Source organism: Manis pentadactyla, chromosome X (assembly GCF_030020395.1).
Source record: "Manis pentadactyla isolate mManPen7 chromosome X, mManPen7.hap1, whole genome shotgun sequence".
Lineage (NCBI taxonomy): Eukaryota > Metazoa > Chordata > Mammalia > Pholidota > Manidae > Manis > Manis pentadactyla.
In genome coordinates, this window is record NC_080038.1 from 99,350,678 (window position 1) to 99,362,210 (window position 11,533).

The window sequence follows — 11,533 nt, forward strand, 5'->3', positions numbered from 1 at the left end:
GCAGTCTAGGTGCTGCACCTTCTAGATCTGAAAGAGAATCGGACTTGAGCATGACATCATCAATATAATGGTACAGCCCCACCATTGGAAGTTTCTCCCATGTAGCCAAGTCATAGGCTACAAATTCATGGTGGGGATGTGGAGGTATCCCTGTGGAAGGATGGTGAAAGTCCATTGCCATCCTTCCCACGTGAAGGCAAACTGTTCCTGACTTTCCTGCTCAATGTCAATGGAAAATAAAGCATTAGAAAGATCTACCACATAATGGTATGTTCCTAGTTCACGGCTGAGTGTATCCATCAGGCCTGCAATAGAGGGGATGGCAGCACACATAGGGGGTATGACTTTATTCAGTTCTCTGTAAGCCATAGTCATATACCAGGAGCCATATCTGGCTTTTTTACTGACCACACTGGGGAGTGGAAAGGACTATGGGTGGGCTTTATAATACCCACCTTTTCCAGCTCCTGGAGAGTTTCTCCAATCTCTTTATGCCCTCCAGGCAGTTTGTATTGTTTGGTGTTGGTTACCAACTGAGGCACAGGCAAAGCTATGGGCGAGTACCTAGCACGTCCCCTCAGAACTGCCTTCACCGCACATACTCTCAGTCTGAACTCACCTACAGTGGTCTGCAACCATAGACCCTGTAGGATATCAATCCCCAAAATATACTCAGGGATAGGAGATATATACCCAGTATACTCTTTTGGGGGTAGATGCCCTATTCCCAAAAGGATTTGGGCTTATTTTGCTCTGATAGCCTTACCCCCATGTCCATCTGTGATAGTGGGGGTCCCAGGGAACTGCTCAGGGTCACCATGAATCAGTGAACATTCAGCCTCTGTGTCCACCAGAGCCAGGACATATTGTATGTTCACTGAGGTCCAATGGATAGCTATTTCAACATGTGGCCTCTGGTCCCCCCTGGTCCCTCAGGGCAGATACCTTGACCTTCCCCTCAGTCAAACCATGTTCCCCAATCACCTTCCTGTGTGGGCTCAAGTGAGGCTGGCTCGCTCTCCAGCAGGAAGTCTTGCAAACACAGAGGCTGGACTTATGGCTCTGTCCCTGACCTCTGCCTCTCTGGTCTTAATGGCTGAAATTGCTGCTCTGGTTTCAGTTGTTGCCATAGCTCCAGTAAGATCCTATTTGACTTCCTGTCTAATTTCCTTCCATCTGCTCCTGCCCGCATTAAATCAACCCACATCTGGGTCCTCGTAACCTTCATGGGGCCCTTTAAATTCTTCTTGTGAGTAGCAGTCCTTATTTCTTTCTGTGTTTTCATTGCTACAGCCTCTCCTAAGTCTGCTACTGTACATGTAACCTCGCTAATGGGCTGCTCTCAGTGAGGGGCAAGAATGGCCAAAGAGGGATGTGGAAGCCATTTGAAGCACAAGATTTCTTATACCTATAGTAAAAGGCTCCTCATTTGAGCCATGATTCTCTGGCCTACAGATTGCATTTCTTATGCCTAGCTCTTGTAACACCTGTTGGAGCTCAGCATATGTCTAACATCTAACAGGAGAGGATGGTACATCACCCAGATTGGGCCACACAGCATAAAGTGTAGCCATAAGCCAATAGAGGAAGGAGTGACTCCCTGGGGTCTAATGTGCATTTTGTAATCGCTGCCTCAAGGCAGGCTGCTCTGTCACGGGAGCGAGCTTTCCCATCTGTGATCCCAACAGAACAATTCCATCCACCCCTAAGTCCCACAGACACAGGAGCCAAGCTGATATTGACTCCAAGGCTTCTGCCTAAACCGGGAGCCCAAATCCACCCGCTCAGCCTGAGCATAGGGGGAGAGCATAGAGTTCTCTACGACCTGGGGAGGGTCTGTGCCTCTCCTTAGGGAACTCTTGGATGCTGGGTTTTTATTTTCTTTACAACCACTGTGTGTGCTTTCAATAGGGGAAGGGTCAGTGCCCCTGGCACCACCCCTTCATCCTTCCCCAATGCCTCCATTTCCACGGCTGATGGCACCTTTCTCTCCCCTCTCCCGAGTGCCTCCTCTGCTACATCCTTTACCTTTTCTACTGTGCCTCGCAGCAATGCTAGCTCAGTCTTCAGCAGCTCTCTTACTTTCACCTCAATGCTTCGCAGCTGGTGTTCTCGTGCCACCTCCAACTGTGCTTCCCTCAGGAGTTCATCTTTTTCCTTGATGGCCTTTTCCTCCTTCAGGGCACCTGGCAGTGCTGCCATCTTGTTCTGCAAGGAATCTTTTACCTCTTCAATGGCACCTCACTGCTGGTGTTCTCGTGCTGCCTCCTCTCGCATCAATGCTATTTCCTTCTTCAGTGAATTCATATCAGTTTGCAGCTCACATTCTCATGCCACCATTTCTTGGGCCTTTTTCAGGAATGTGTCCTCTTCTGTAGACTTTTTTAATAATGTGAGAAGCAGCCAACCCACAGTCCCCACTGCCTCACTGGCACTCTGTCTCTCAAAAGACCTACTTTCTATACCAAGGGCTATCCTTACTGCCTCAGCTATCACTTCCACTTGCCTCCAGTCCTGGGGTGGGGCCCAGCCCTCTAGAAGGCAAGCCAGCTCAGACCGCATATGCATTGGGTGACAATCCACTATCTCCCCATTCATAGGGACAGCCCACTGAAGCACTCCTCCCATAAGGGCAGCCTGTCTTCTCCTTGGTCAACAATGAACCCTGCCAACTTCGCCAATTACCTTGCCCATGGGTTCCATCCCCCAGCAAGTTTGCTATGGATTCAGTGTGACCAAAGAAATGACAGTAGAACGTTCTTTGAGGTGAAAGGGTTTATGTCCCGGCTTTTTATCCCGGAAGTAGGTCGAGCACTAGCATCTCTACCTCCGCCCAGAGCACTGTGCCAAGCTCTCTATATAGCACAATAATACCTTATTGCCCAGAGGTGTTGAAGTGGTAACCTTGAAACTGGCCAGTTACATCATCAGGTGGTTTAAGTTCAGGGAGGATCCTGGCCACAGGAACCCCAACTTCCCCACAGAGGTATTTAAGGAACTGACTAATATAGATTGTTAGAAGTTCCACTTCTTGCATGATAGTAGGAAGAACTCTTTTGATCTGCTGCCCAGTAAAAAATGGTGAGAATTATTTTTAAAAAACACCTAACCATTTAAATTGTCTATAAATGGTCCTAAGTGCATATATCAAGTGAAGAAATATTTATTCAAGAAAAACTACTAAAATTTGATAGAGACAGTGAAAGTCTGTGGCATTTGAACTATGACCTAAACCCTCCCTCACCATTCTTATGTAAGCAGAGAGAAACTCCACTCCAGACTGGTGCAATTAAGGAAACAGGGCTCCTTCTTCCCCCAGCTCCCTGAGGGATTTTTCCAGAAACAGCAAAGCATCAGTATTTCTCATATTGTCCCCAGCTACCTTTTGCTGACACTAAGTTCCAGGTGAGTACTGTCCAAAGGTTCCCATCTTCCCTGCAGTCTCCACTCAGGATTACCTTGGATACAGCACCGCTGAGAATATGGAGCCCCAACTTGGTAAGAGGTTCCACAGTGGAAGATGTAGAACAAGAGACCTGAAACTACTTCCCCTTTTCAACTGACTGCCCAGCTCCTATCAGGAGTGTCACTCACTGAAAAGCTCACCATTCACAGCTTGCGATCCATAGCTGAGAGGTTTTTTGCCTTTCAAAACAGGGCTCAGTGTTAATTCCCAAAGGAAGTGAATCAACTTCCAACAAAGTATGAAGTTGAAACCTATATAGGCTCTCTCAAAAATAATGGAGTTTGTGGTTAAAAGCAATTAAGAGGAAATTGGTAGAATCATTAGAAATAAAAGCTAAACTGTAGGAAAGCTAGTTTACCAGAGACAATCAGGGAAAGTGACAACTAAGAAGACCCCTCTTGGGATCCAAACAAATCTCAAACACTGACCTCAAAACTACCTATCAGAGGAACCCAAATTTAATTGGCTCAGTATGTTGAGCAATTTATGCCATAGCCAGCAGTTAGTGATTAACAGCTGAGTGTGGTCAGGGAAAGAAACAATCAAAGAGAGCCCCACAAAATACAGTCATCCCAGGTCACCTGTAGATGTATCCAAGCCTGTACTTTGTTCCCTGCACAGCAACATCAGATGTTTCATGCTTTGAAGAAGGAGGATAGACTTCAGTAAAAGAATCCAACCAGTCACTAAACAAACAAAAGAACAAATAACAATAACAAGCACCAGAGGAAGGGCCAGTACCCAGAGTTGCTACAATATAGTGTCTAAAAGGTGCAGTTTCCCCCCAAAAATGAGACATGCAAAAAAACCAGGAAAGTCTGACCATGGTTTTGATTTGCTCCTATTTACCACATTGGTGAGAAAGGGATGCTCCACCCTAAATAGTATGTGATGGCCAAACCCACAATACCTGACACCAGAAAGTTAACAACAAGTTTATTAATCAAATATACAGCCCCAAAGGAGGGCATGGCAGTCCACACAGGGCCACATGAGGGTTGCACTTGGAAACAGAGTGAACAAGCATGGACTCTGAGTGGCAGGCTTTGTAGTAGCAAGAGGGTGAGATGACCCTTAGTTCCTTCAGGAGGATGTGATTGGTTTGAATAATTTTACAGTCTGTTAAGGAAGTGAAACCCATCAGGCTGTGGACTAGATGGAGTAGCTGGTCGGGCCCAAAAGAGAACTAGCTAGGTGGAAAGGCTTTCTCACTGGCTAGGGGACCTTACTGGGCGAGAGCAAAGGAAGTCATATGTAGGCTTTTGAGGCCATATGAGGCTCAAAGACGTCAAGGCAGCACATGACATCTTAAGCATTGCGATACAAGCCCATTCAGTGGGGAAAAAAAACTGGTCAAAAGAAACTGCCTGGTTTTCCATGTGGGCCTCTGTTTGTGCAGCATAGCAGGTCAGTAGGTAAGAAATTGCAACTGGCCAAAGAAGCTGGTTCTATTGCTGCTGCAGGCTAAGCAGGAAAGACAACCCATATTTAATGGTCAGGACCATCCTGAGCCTGATGATACTTTCCTGTCATTTCAGTTGTACATAAAACATCCATAAAAGAACAAGGAAAACTTCTTAGCAATCAGGTCAAATCAAAACACAATGTACAGTCATAGTAAAGAGGAAATATTCAGTTTGGTGATGGCCTGCCTTCAGGAGAAAATCCATCGAAGAATGAAACCAGCTTGCTGGCTTCAATTTATAAAATCATTAAAGGTAGCACATTCAAGAGAGAGAAAATGTGTCAAAACAGTAGAATTAGAGATGGTATGGATAATTTGATCACATCAACACCAGGAACAAGACAAAAAACTAAAAAACAAATATGTTGAAAGTTGGTGGCTATGAAATGGCAAATCAACACATAAAACAAAGTGGAAAATTAGAATATAATCCTTCCTCTGGCAGTCTGCTGAGGACTACATGGTTGAAGACCATATTTTTTCCTGTCAACTTTTTTTTACCAGTGAATAAAAATGACACATCAGAATCAGACTCTCCAGGACAGGTTGTGGAAACTGAAGATATAGTAAAACCACTTGATACCAACACTACTGAACCAACTAATGGCATGGTTTATTCAAGTCAAATAGTTTAAATGAGGTATTTATAAATAATAGTTTAGAAGAAGCATCAGAAACAGTTCATTAGGATATCCCATCCTTTAAGCACCGGCAACTCTAGGTAGTGGTTATTCATCAGCTCCTGCAGAGGCCACCTATAAATATGACTGGAAAGTATTTGACTCCTACATTTCATAAAGCATGTTCCATTATTAACAGAACAACTAAATAGGAAATCTGCTTTTCTGTTGAAAATAAGGAGCAAACCATAATTCTGTCCACTTTTAAACCTGTGTAAAACCCTAGTACACTGTAGTCTAAATGAGCTAGAAGATGCAACACTTACTTTTCCAGTCCTTTCAAAGGTAAGATTTATCAGATATATGTGAGATTAAGACTTTGCTTCAGGGAATTCTTAAACACAATTTCTCAGATGTATAAGATCATTCTCTTCACTGCTGCTAATATGCAAATGCAGGTAAGTTACTGAACATATTAGATCCTATAAAAGACAACTTGTCAGGCACTCACCTTTTTGTGAATATTGTGTTTATGTATAAGGAAAGTATACAAAGGACTTAAATATCCTTGGAAGAGATCTTTCAAAAACTATAATAATTGACAACTCACCATGAGCCTTTCCATAACAGCTTTTTAATGGAATCCCTATAAAAAGCCAGTTTATTGACAGAAATGTCGATGAACTTAAATTGATTCCATTTCTGGAGAAGACTGTAGAACTGAATGAAGATGTTTGACCTCACATTAGAGGAAGATTTTGCTTGCATGATTTGCTGTCCCCAGATTAAATATGGAGACTTGTCAAATCACTGAGGGGAGAGAGAATGCAGAGTCCTTTTGTACTTAGACAAAAACACTGTCATTACTTGAAATTTTGCAATTTGTACCCCATCTTACTTTCCTTATCTTTGATGCCCAGTGGTAATCAAGGTTACACAGAAAGACTTCATACATCTCAGAATGAATACACAAAGTAGGTAGGCTAAAAGAGAAGAGTCTTTAGAACTAGTGCAACTCCAGTAAAATTTTTATGTATAGGGCATCTGTAGTTTATACAGAATTCTGTTTCTGCCACAAGTAGATTGACCTATAGTCACAAAGGATTTTAAAATAAAAAAAGAAAAAATTGACTTGTTTTTTCTCTCTGGTGTTCTAAGGGAGTTTGAAGCCACATTCTGTAACTGTAATATTCTCATCTAAATAGAAATTGCCTGTAAAAATTGTTTCATGTTGAGCCTTTGTCCTGCCTCCTGGGGACCCAGAGGTCATCTGCTGCAGGCTGCCCAGCTGGCCCTGTGCACACTCTTGTCACTGGACCGCAGTGTTTGGAAGAAGGCCCGTGTGCTGTCCCTGGGCCAAGGGAGAACCTTCCAAGCAACTGCCACCGCAGCCACAAAGAGTTTCAAAGCAGGGGCGGAGCCAACATGTGGGCGTGAGTAAGACAGTGGGAATCTCCTCCCAAAAACATGTATATTCTTGAAAATACAACAAATACAACTAATCCTAAAAGAGAGACCAGAAGACACAGGAAAACAGCCTGACTACATTCACACGTGCGAGAGCCCAGCGCCTGGTGAAAGGGGTAAGATACAACCCCCGGCCTGGAGGGACCCGAGCACACCTCACCCCAGCTCTCGGCGGGAGGGAGAGGGAGCCCAGGACTGCTAAACACCCAGCCCCAGCCACCCGCACCAGAGCGCAGACACAGTGCATGCGTGGAGGGCTGGAAACTAGGGAAATAGAGCAGCAAGACCTCTGAGCGGGTGCCGAAGCTGATGCCCCTGTGACAAAGAAAAGCGAGTGCATTTTGAAAGTCTTAAAGGGACAGGGATTTAACAGCTAGATGGAAACAACACAGGTCACAGCCCAGTGGCTGGAAATTACAGGGAAAACCAGGCGCACTAACCCCCTGGGCAACAGCTCTGAGACCCCTCACGGAGGTAAACAGCCAAACAGCCCCCCCATCCATTACCCCTTCGGGCGCTGCGAAAGCAGAGAAACAGCCTAAGGCAAACCACGCCCACAGAAAGGAAAATTCCTACACTTCGGCCGGGCAAGACACAAAGACCCAGCCTACACGCAATTACCCAACACAAGCCACTAGGGGTCACAGTTGTCCCAGTAAAGAAAGGCCAGTAGCAAGTGAAAAGTTTGGACCTCCCAGCTGACAGTCAATAGCACCTGTCAACATGAAAAGGCAAAAAAATGTGATCCAGACAAGACTAACCCAGACAGCTTCGGCATCTGCTACAACTTCCCCTGAGAAGGAAACTGGGGAGATAGATTTAACCAGTCTTCCTGGAAAAGAATTCAAAACAAAAGTCATAACCATGCTGATGGACTTGCAGAGAAATATGCAAGAACTAAGGAAGGAGAATACAGAAATAAAACAAGCTCTGGAAGGACTTCAAAACAGAAAGGACAAGATGCAAGAGACCATTAATGGACTAGAAAACAGAGAACAGGAACGCAGAGAAGCTGATGCAGAGAGAGATAAAAGGATCTCCAGGAATGAAAGAATTCTAAGAGAGCTGAGTGACCAATCGAAACGGAACAATATACGCATTATAGGGGTACCAGAAGAAGAAGAAGAGAGAAAAAGGGATAGAAAGTGTCTTTGAAGAAATAATTGCCAAAAACTTCCCCAAACTAGGGGAAGAAATGGCCTCTCAGACCACAGAGGTACACAGAACTCCCATGACAAGGGATCCAAGGAGGGCAATACCAAGACACATAATAATTAAAATGGCAAAATCAAAGACAAGGACAAAGTATTAAAGGCAGCCAGAGAGAAAAAAAAGGTTACCTACAAAGGAAAACCCATCAGGCTATCATCAGACTTCTCAACAGAAACCCTACAGGCCAGAAGAGAATGGCATGATATACTTAATGCAATGAAACAGAAGGGCCTCGAACCAAGACTACTGTATCCAGCACGAATATCATTTAAATATGAAGGAGGGATTAAACAATTCCCAGACAAGCAAAAGTTGAGGGAATTTGCCTCCCACAAACCACCTCTTCAGGGCATCCTACAGGGACTGCTCTAGATGGGAGCACTCCTAAAAAGAGCACAGAACAAAACACCCAACATATGAAGAAGTGAGGAGAAGGAATAAGAAGGGAGAGAAATAACCATCAGACTGCATTTATAATAGCTCAACAAGCGACTTAAGTTAGACAGTAAGATAGTAAAGAAGCTAACCCTGAACATTTGGTAACCACAAACTTAAAGCCTGCAATGACAATAAATTCATACCTTTCAATAATCACCCTAAATGTAAATGGACTAAATGCACCAATCAAAAGACACAGAGTAATAGAATGGATAAAAAAGCAAGATCCATCCATATGCTGCTTACAAGAGACTCACCTCAAACCCAAAGACATGCACAGACTTAAAGGCAAGGGATGGAAAAAGATATTTTATGCAAACAACAGAGAGAAGAAAGCAGGTGTTGCAATTCTGGTATCAGACAAAAGAGACTTCAAAATAAAGAAAGTAACAAAAGACAAAGAAGGACATTACATAATGATAAAGGGCTCAGTCCAACAAGAGGATAAAACCATTATAAATATATATGCACCCAATACAGGAGCACCAACATACCTGAAACAAATACTAACAGAACTAAAGGAGGAAATAGAATACAATGCATTCATTCTAGGAGACTTCAACACACCACTCACTCCAAAAGACAGATCCACCAAACAGAAAAGAGGTAAGGACACAGAGGCACTGAACAACACACTAGAACACATGGACCTAACAGAGATCTACAGAACACTATACGCAAAAGCAGCAGAATACACGTTCTTCTCAAGTGCACATGGAATATTTTCCAGAATAGAGAACATACTATGCCACCAAGGGAGCTTCAGTAAACTGAAAAAGATTGAAATTCTACCAACCAACTTTTCAGACCACAAAGGAATAAAACTAGAAATAAATTGTACAAAGAAAACAAAAAGGCTCACAAATACATGGAGGCTTAACAACATGCTCCTAAATAATCAATGGATTAATGACCAAATGTAAACCGACATCAAGCAATATATGGAGAGAAATCACAATGGCAGCACAAAGCTCCAACTTCTGGGGGCTACGGCGAAGGCAGTTTTAAGAGGAAAGTATATAGCAGTCCAGGCCTATTTAAAGAAGGAAGAACAATTCCAAAGAAGAGTCTAAACTCACAATTATTTAAATTGGAAAAAAGAAGAACAAATGAGGCCTAAGGTCAGCAGAAGGAGGGACATAATAAAGATCAGAGAAGAAATAAATAAAATTGAGAAGAATAAAACAATAGCAAAAATCAATGAAACCAAGAGCTGGTTCTTCGAGAAAATAAACAAAATAGATAAGCCTCTAGCCAGACTTATTAAGAGGAAAAGAGAGTCAACACAAATCAACAGTATCAGAAACAAGAAAGGAAAAATCACGAGGGACCCCACAGAAATACAAAGAATTATTAGAGAATACTATGAAAACCTATATGCTAACAAGCTGGGAAACCTGGGAGAAATGGACAACTTCCTAGAAAAATACAACCTTCCAAGACTGACCCAGAAAGAAACAGAAAATCTAAACAGACCAATTACCAGCAACGAAATTGAAGCGGTAATCAAAAAACTACCAAAGAACAAAACCCCCAGGCCACATGGATTTACCTCGGAATTTTATCTGACATACAGGGAAGACATAATACCCATTCTCCTTAAAGTTTTCCAAAAAAAAGAGGAGGAGGGGATACTCCCAAGCTCATTCTATGAAGCTAACATCACCCTAATACCAAAACCAGGCAAAGACCCCACCAAAAAAGAAAACTATAGACCAATATCCCTGATGAACGTAGATGCAAAAATAGTCAACAAAATATTAGCAAACCAAATTCAAAAATACATCAAAAGGATCGTACATCACGACCAAGTGGGATTCATCCCAGGGATGCAAGGATGGCACAACCTTCGAAAGTCCATCAACATCATCCACCACATCAACAAAAAGAAAGACAAAAACCACATGATCATCTCCATAGATGCTGAAAAAGCATTTGACAAAGTTCAAATCCATTCATGATAAAAACTCTCAGTAAAATGGGAATAGAGGGCAAATACCTCAACATAATAAAGGCCATCTATGATAAACCCACAGCCAACATTATATTGAACAGCGAGAAGCTGAAAGCTTTTCCTCTGAGATCGGGAAAAAGACAGGGATGCCCACTCTCCCCACTGTTATTTAACATAGTACTGGAGGTCCTAGCCATGGCAATCAGACAAAACAAAGAAATACAAAGAATCCAGATTGGTAAAGAAGAAGTTAAACTGTCACTATTTGCAGATGACATGATACTGTACATAAAAAACCCTAAAGACTCCACCCCAAAACTACTAGAACTGATATCGGAATACAGCAAAGTCGCAGGATACAAAATCAACACTCAGAAATCTGTGGCTTTCCTATACACTAACAATGAACCAACAGAAAGAGAAATCAAGAAAACATCTCCATTCACAATTGCATCAAAAAAAAATAAAATACCTAGGAATAAACCTAACCAAAGAAGTGAAAGACTTATACTCTGAAAACTACAAGTCACTCTTAAGAGAAATTAAAGGGGACACTAACAGATGGAAACTCATCCCATGCTCGTGGCTAGGAAGAATTAATATCATCAAAATGGCCATCCTGCCCAAAGCAATATATAGATTTGATGCAATCCCTATGAAACTACCAGCAACATTCTTCAATGAACTGGAACAAATAATTCAAAAATTCATATGGAAACACCAAAGACCCCGAATAGCCAAAGCAATCCTGAGAAAGAAGAATAAAGTAGGGGGGATCTCACTCCCCAACTTCAAGCTCTATTATAAAGCCATAGTAATCAAGACAATTTGGTACTGGCACAAGAACAGAGCCACAGAACAATGGAAAGACTAGAGAATCCAGATATTAACCCAGACATATATGGGCAATT

The 11,533-nt window shown here is 42.6% G+C and overlaps 1 pseudogene; it reads left to right on the forward strand.

Moving 5' to 3' along the window:
* Positions 1–5,020: 5,020 nt before the first annotated feature.
* LOC118909154 (CTD small phosphatase-like protein 2) lies at positions 5,021–6,340 on the forward strand (annotated as a pseudogene).
* Positions 6,341–11,533: the final 5,193 nt, after the last annotated feature.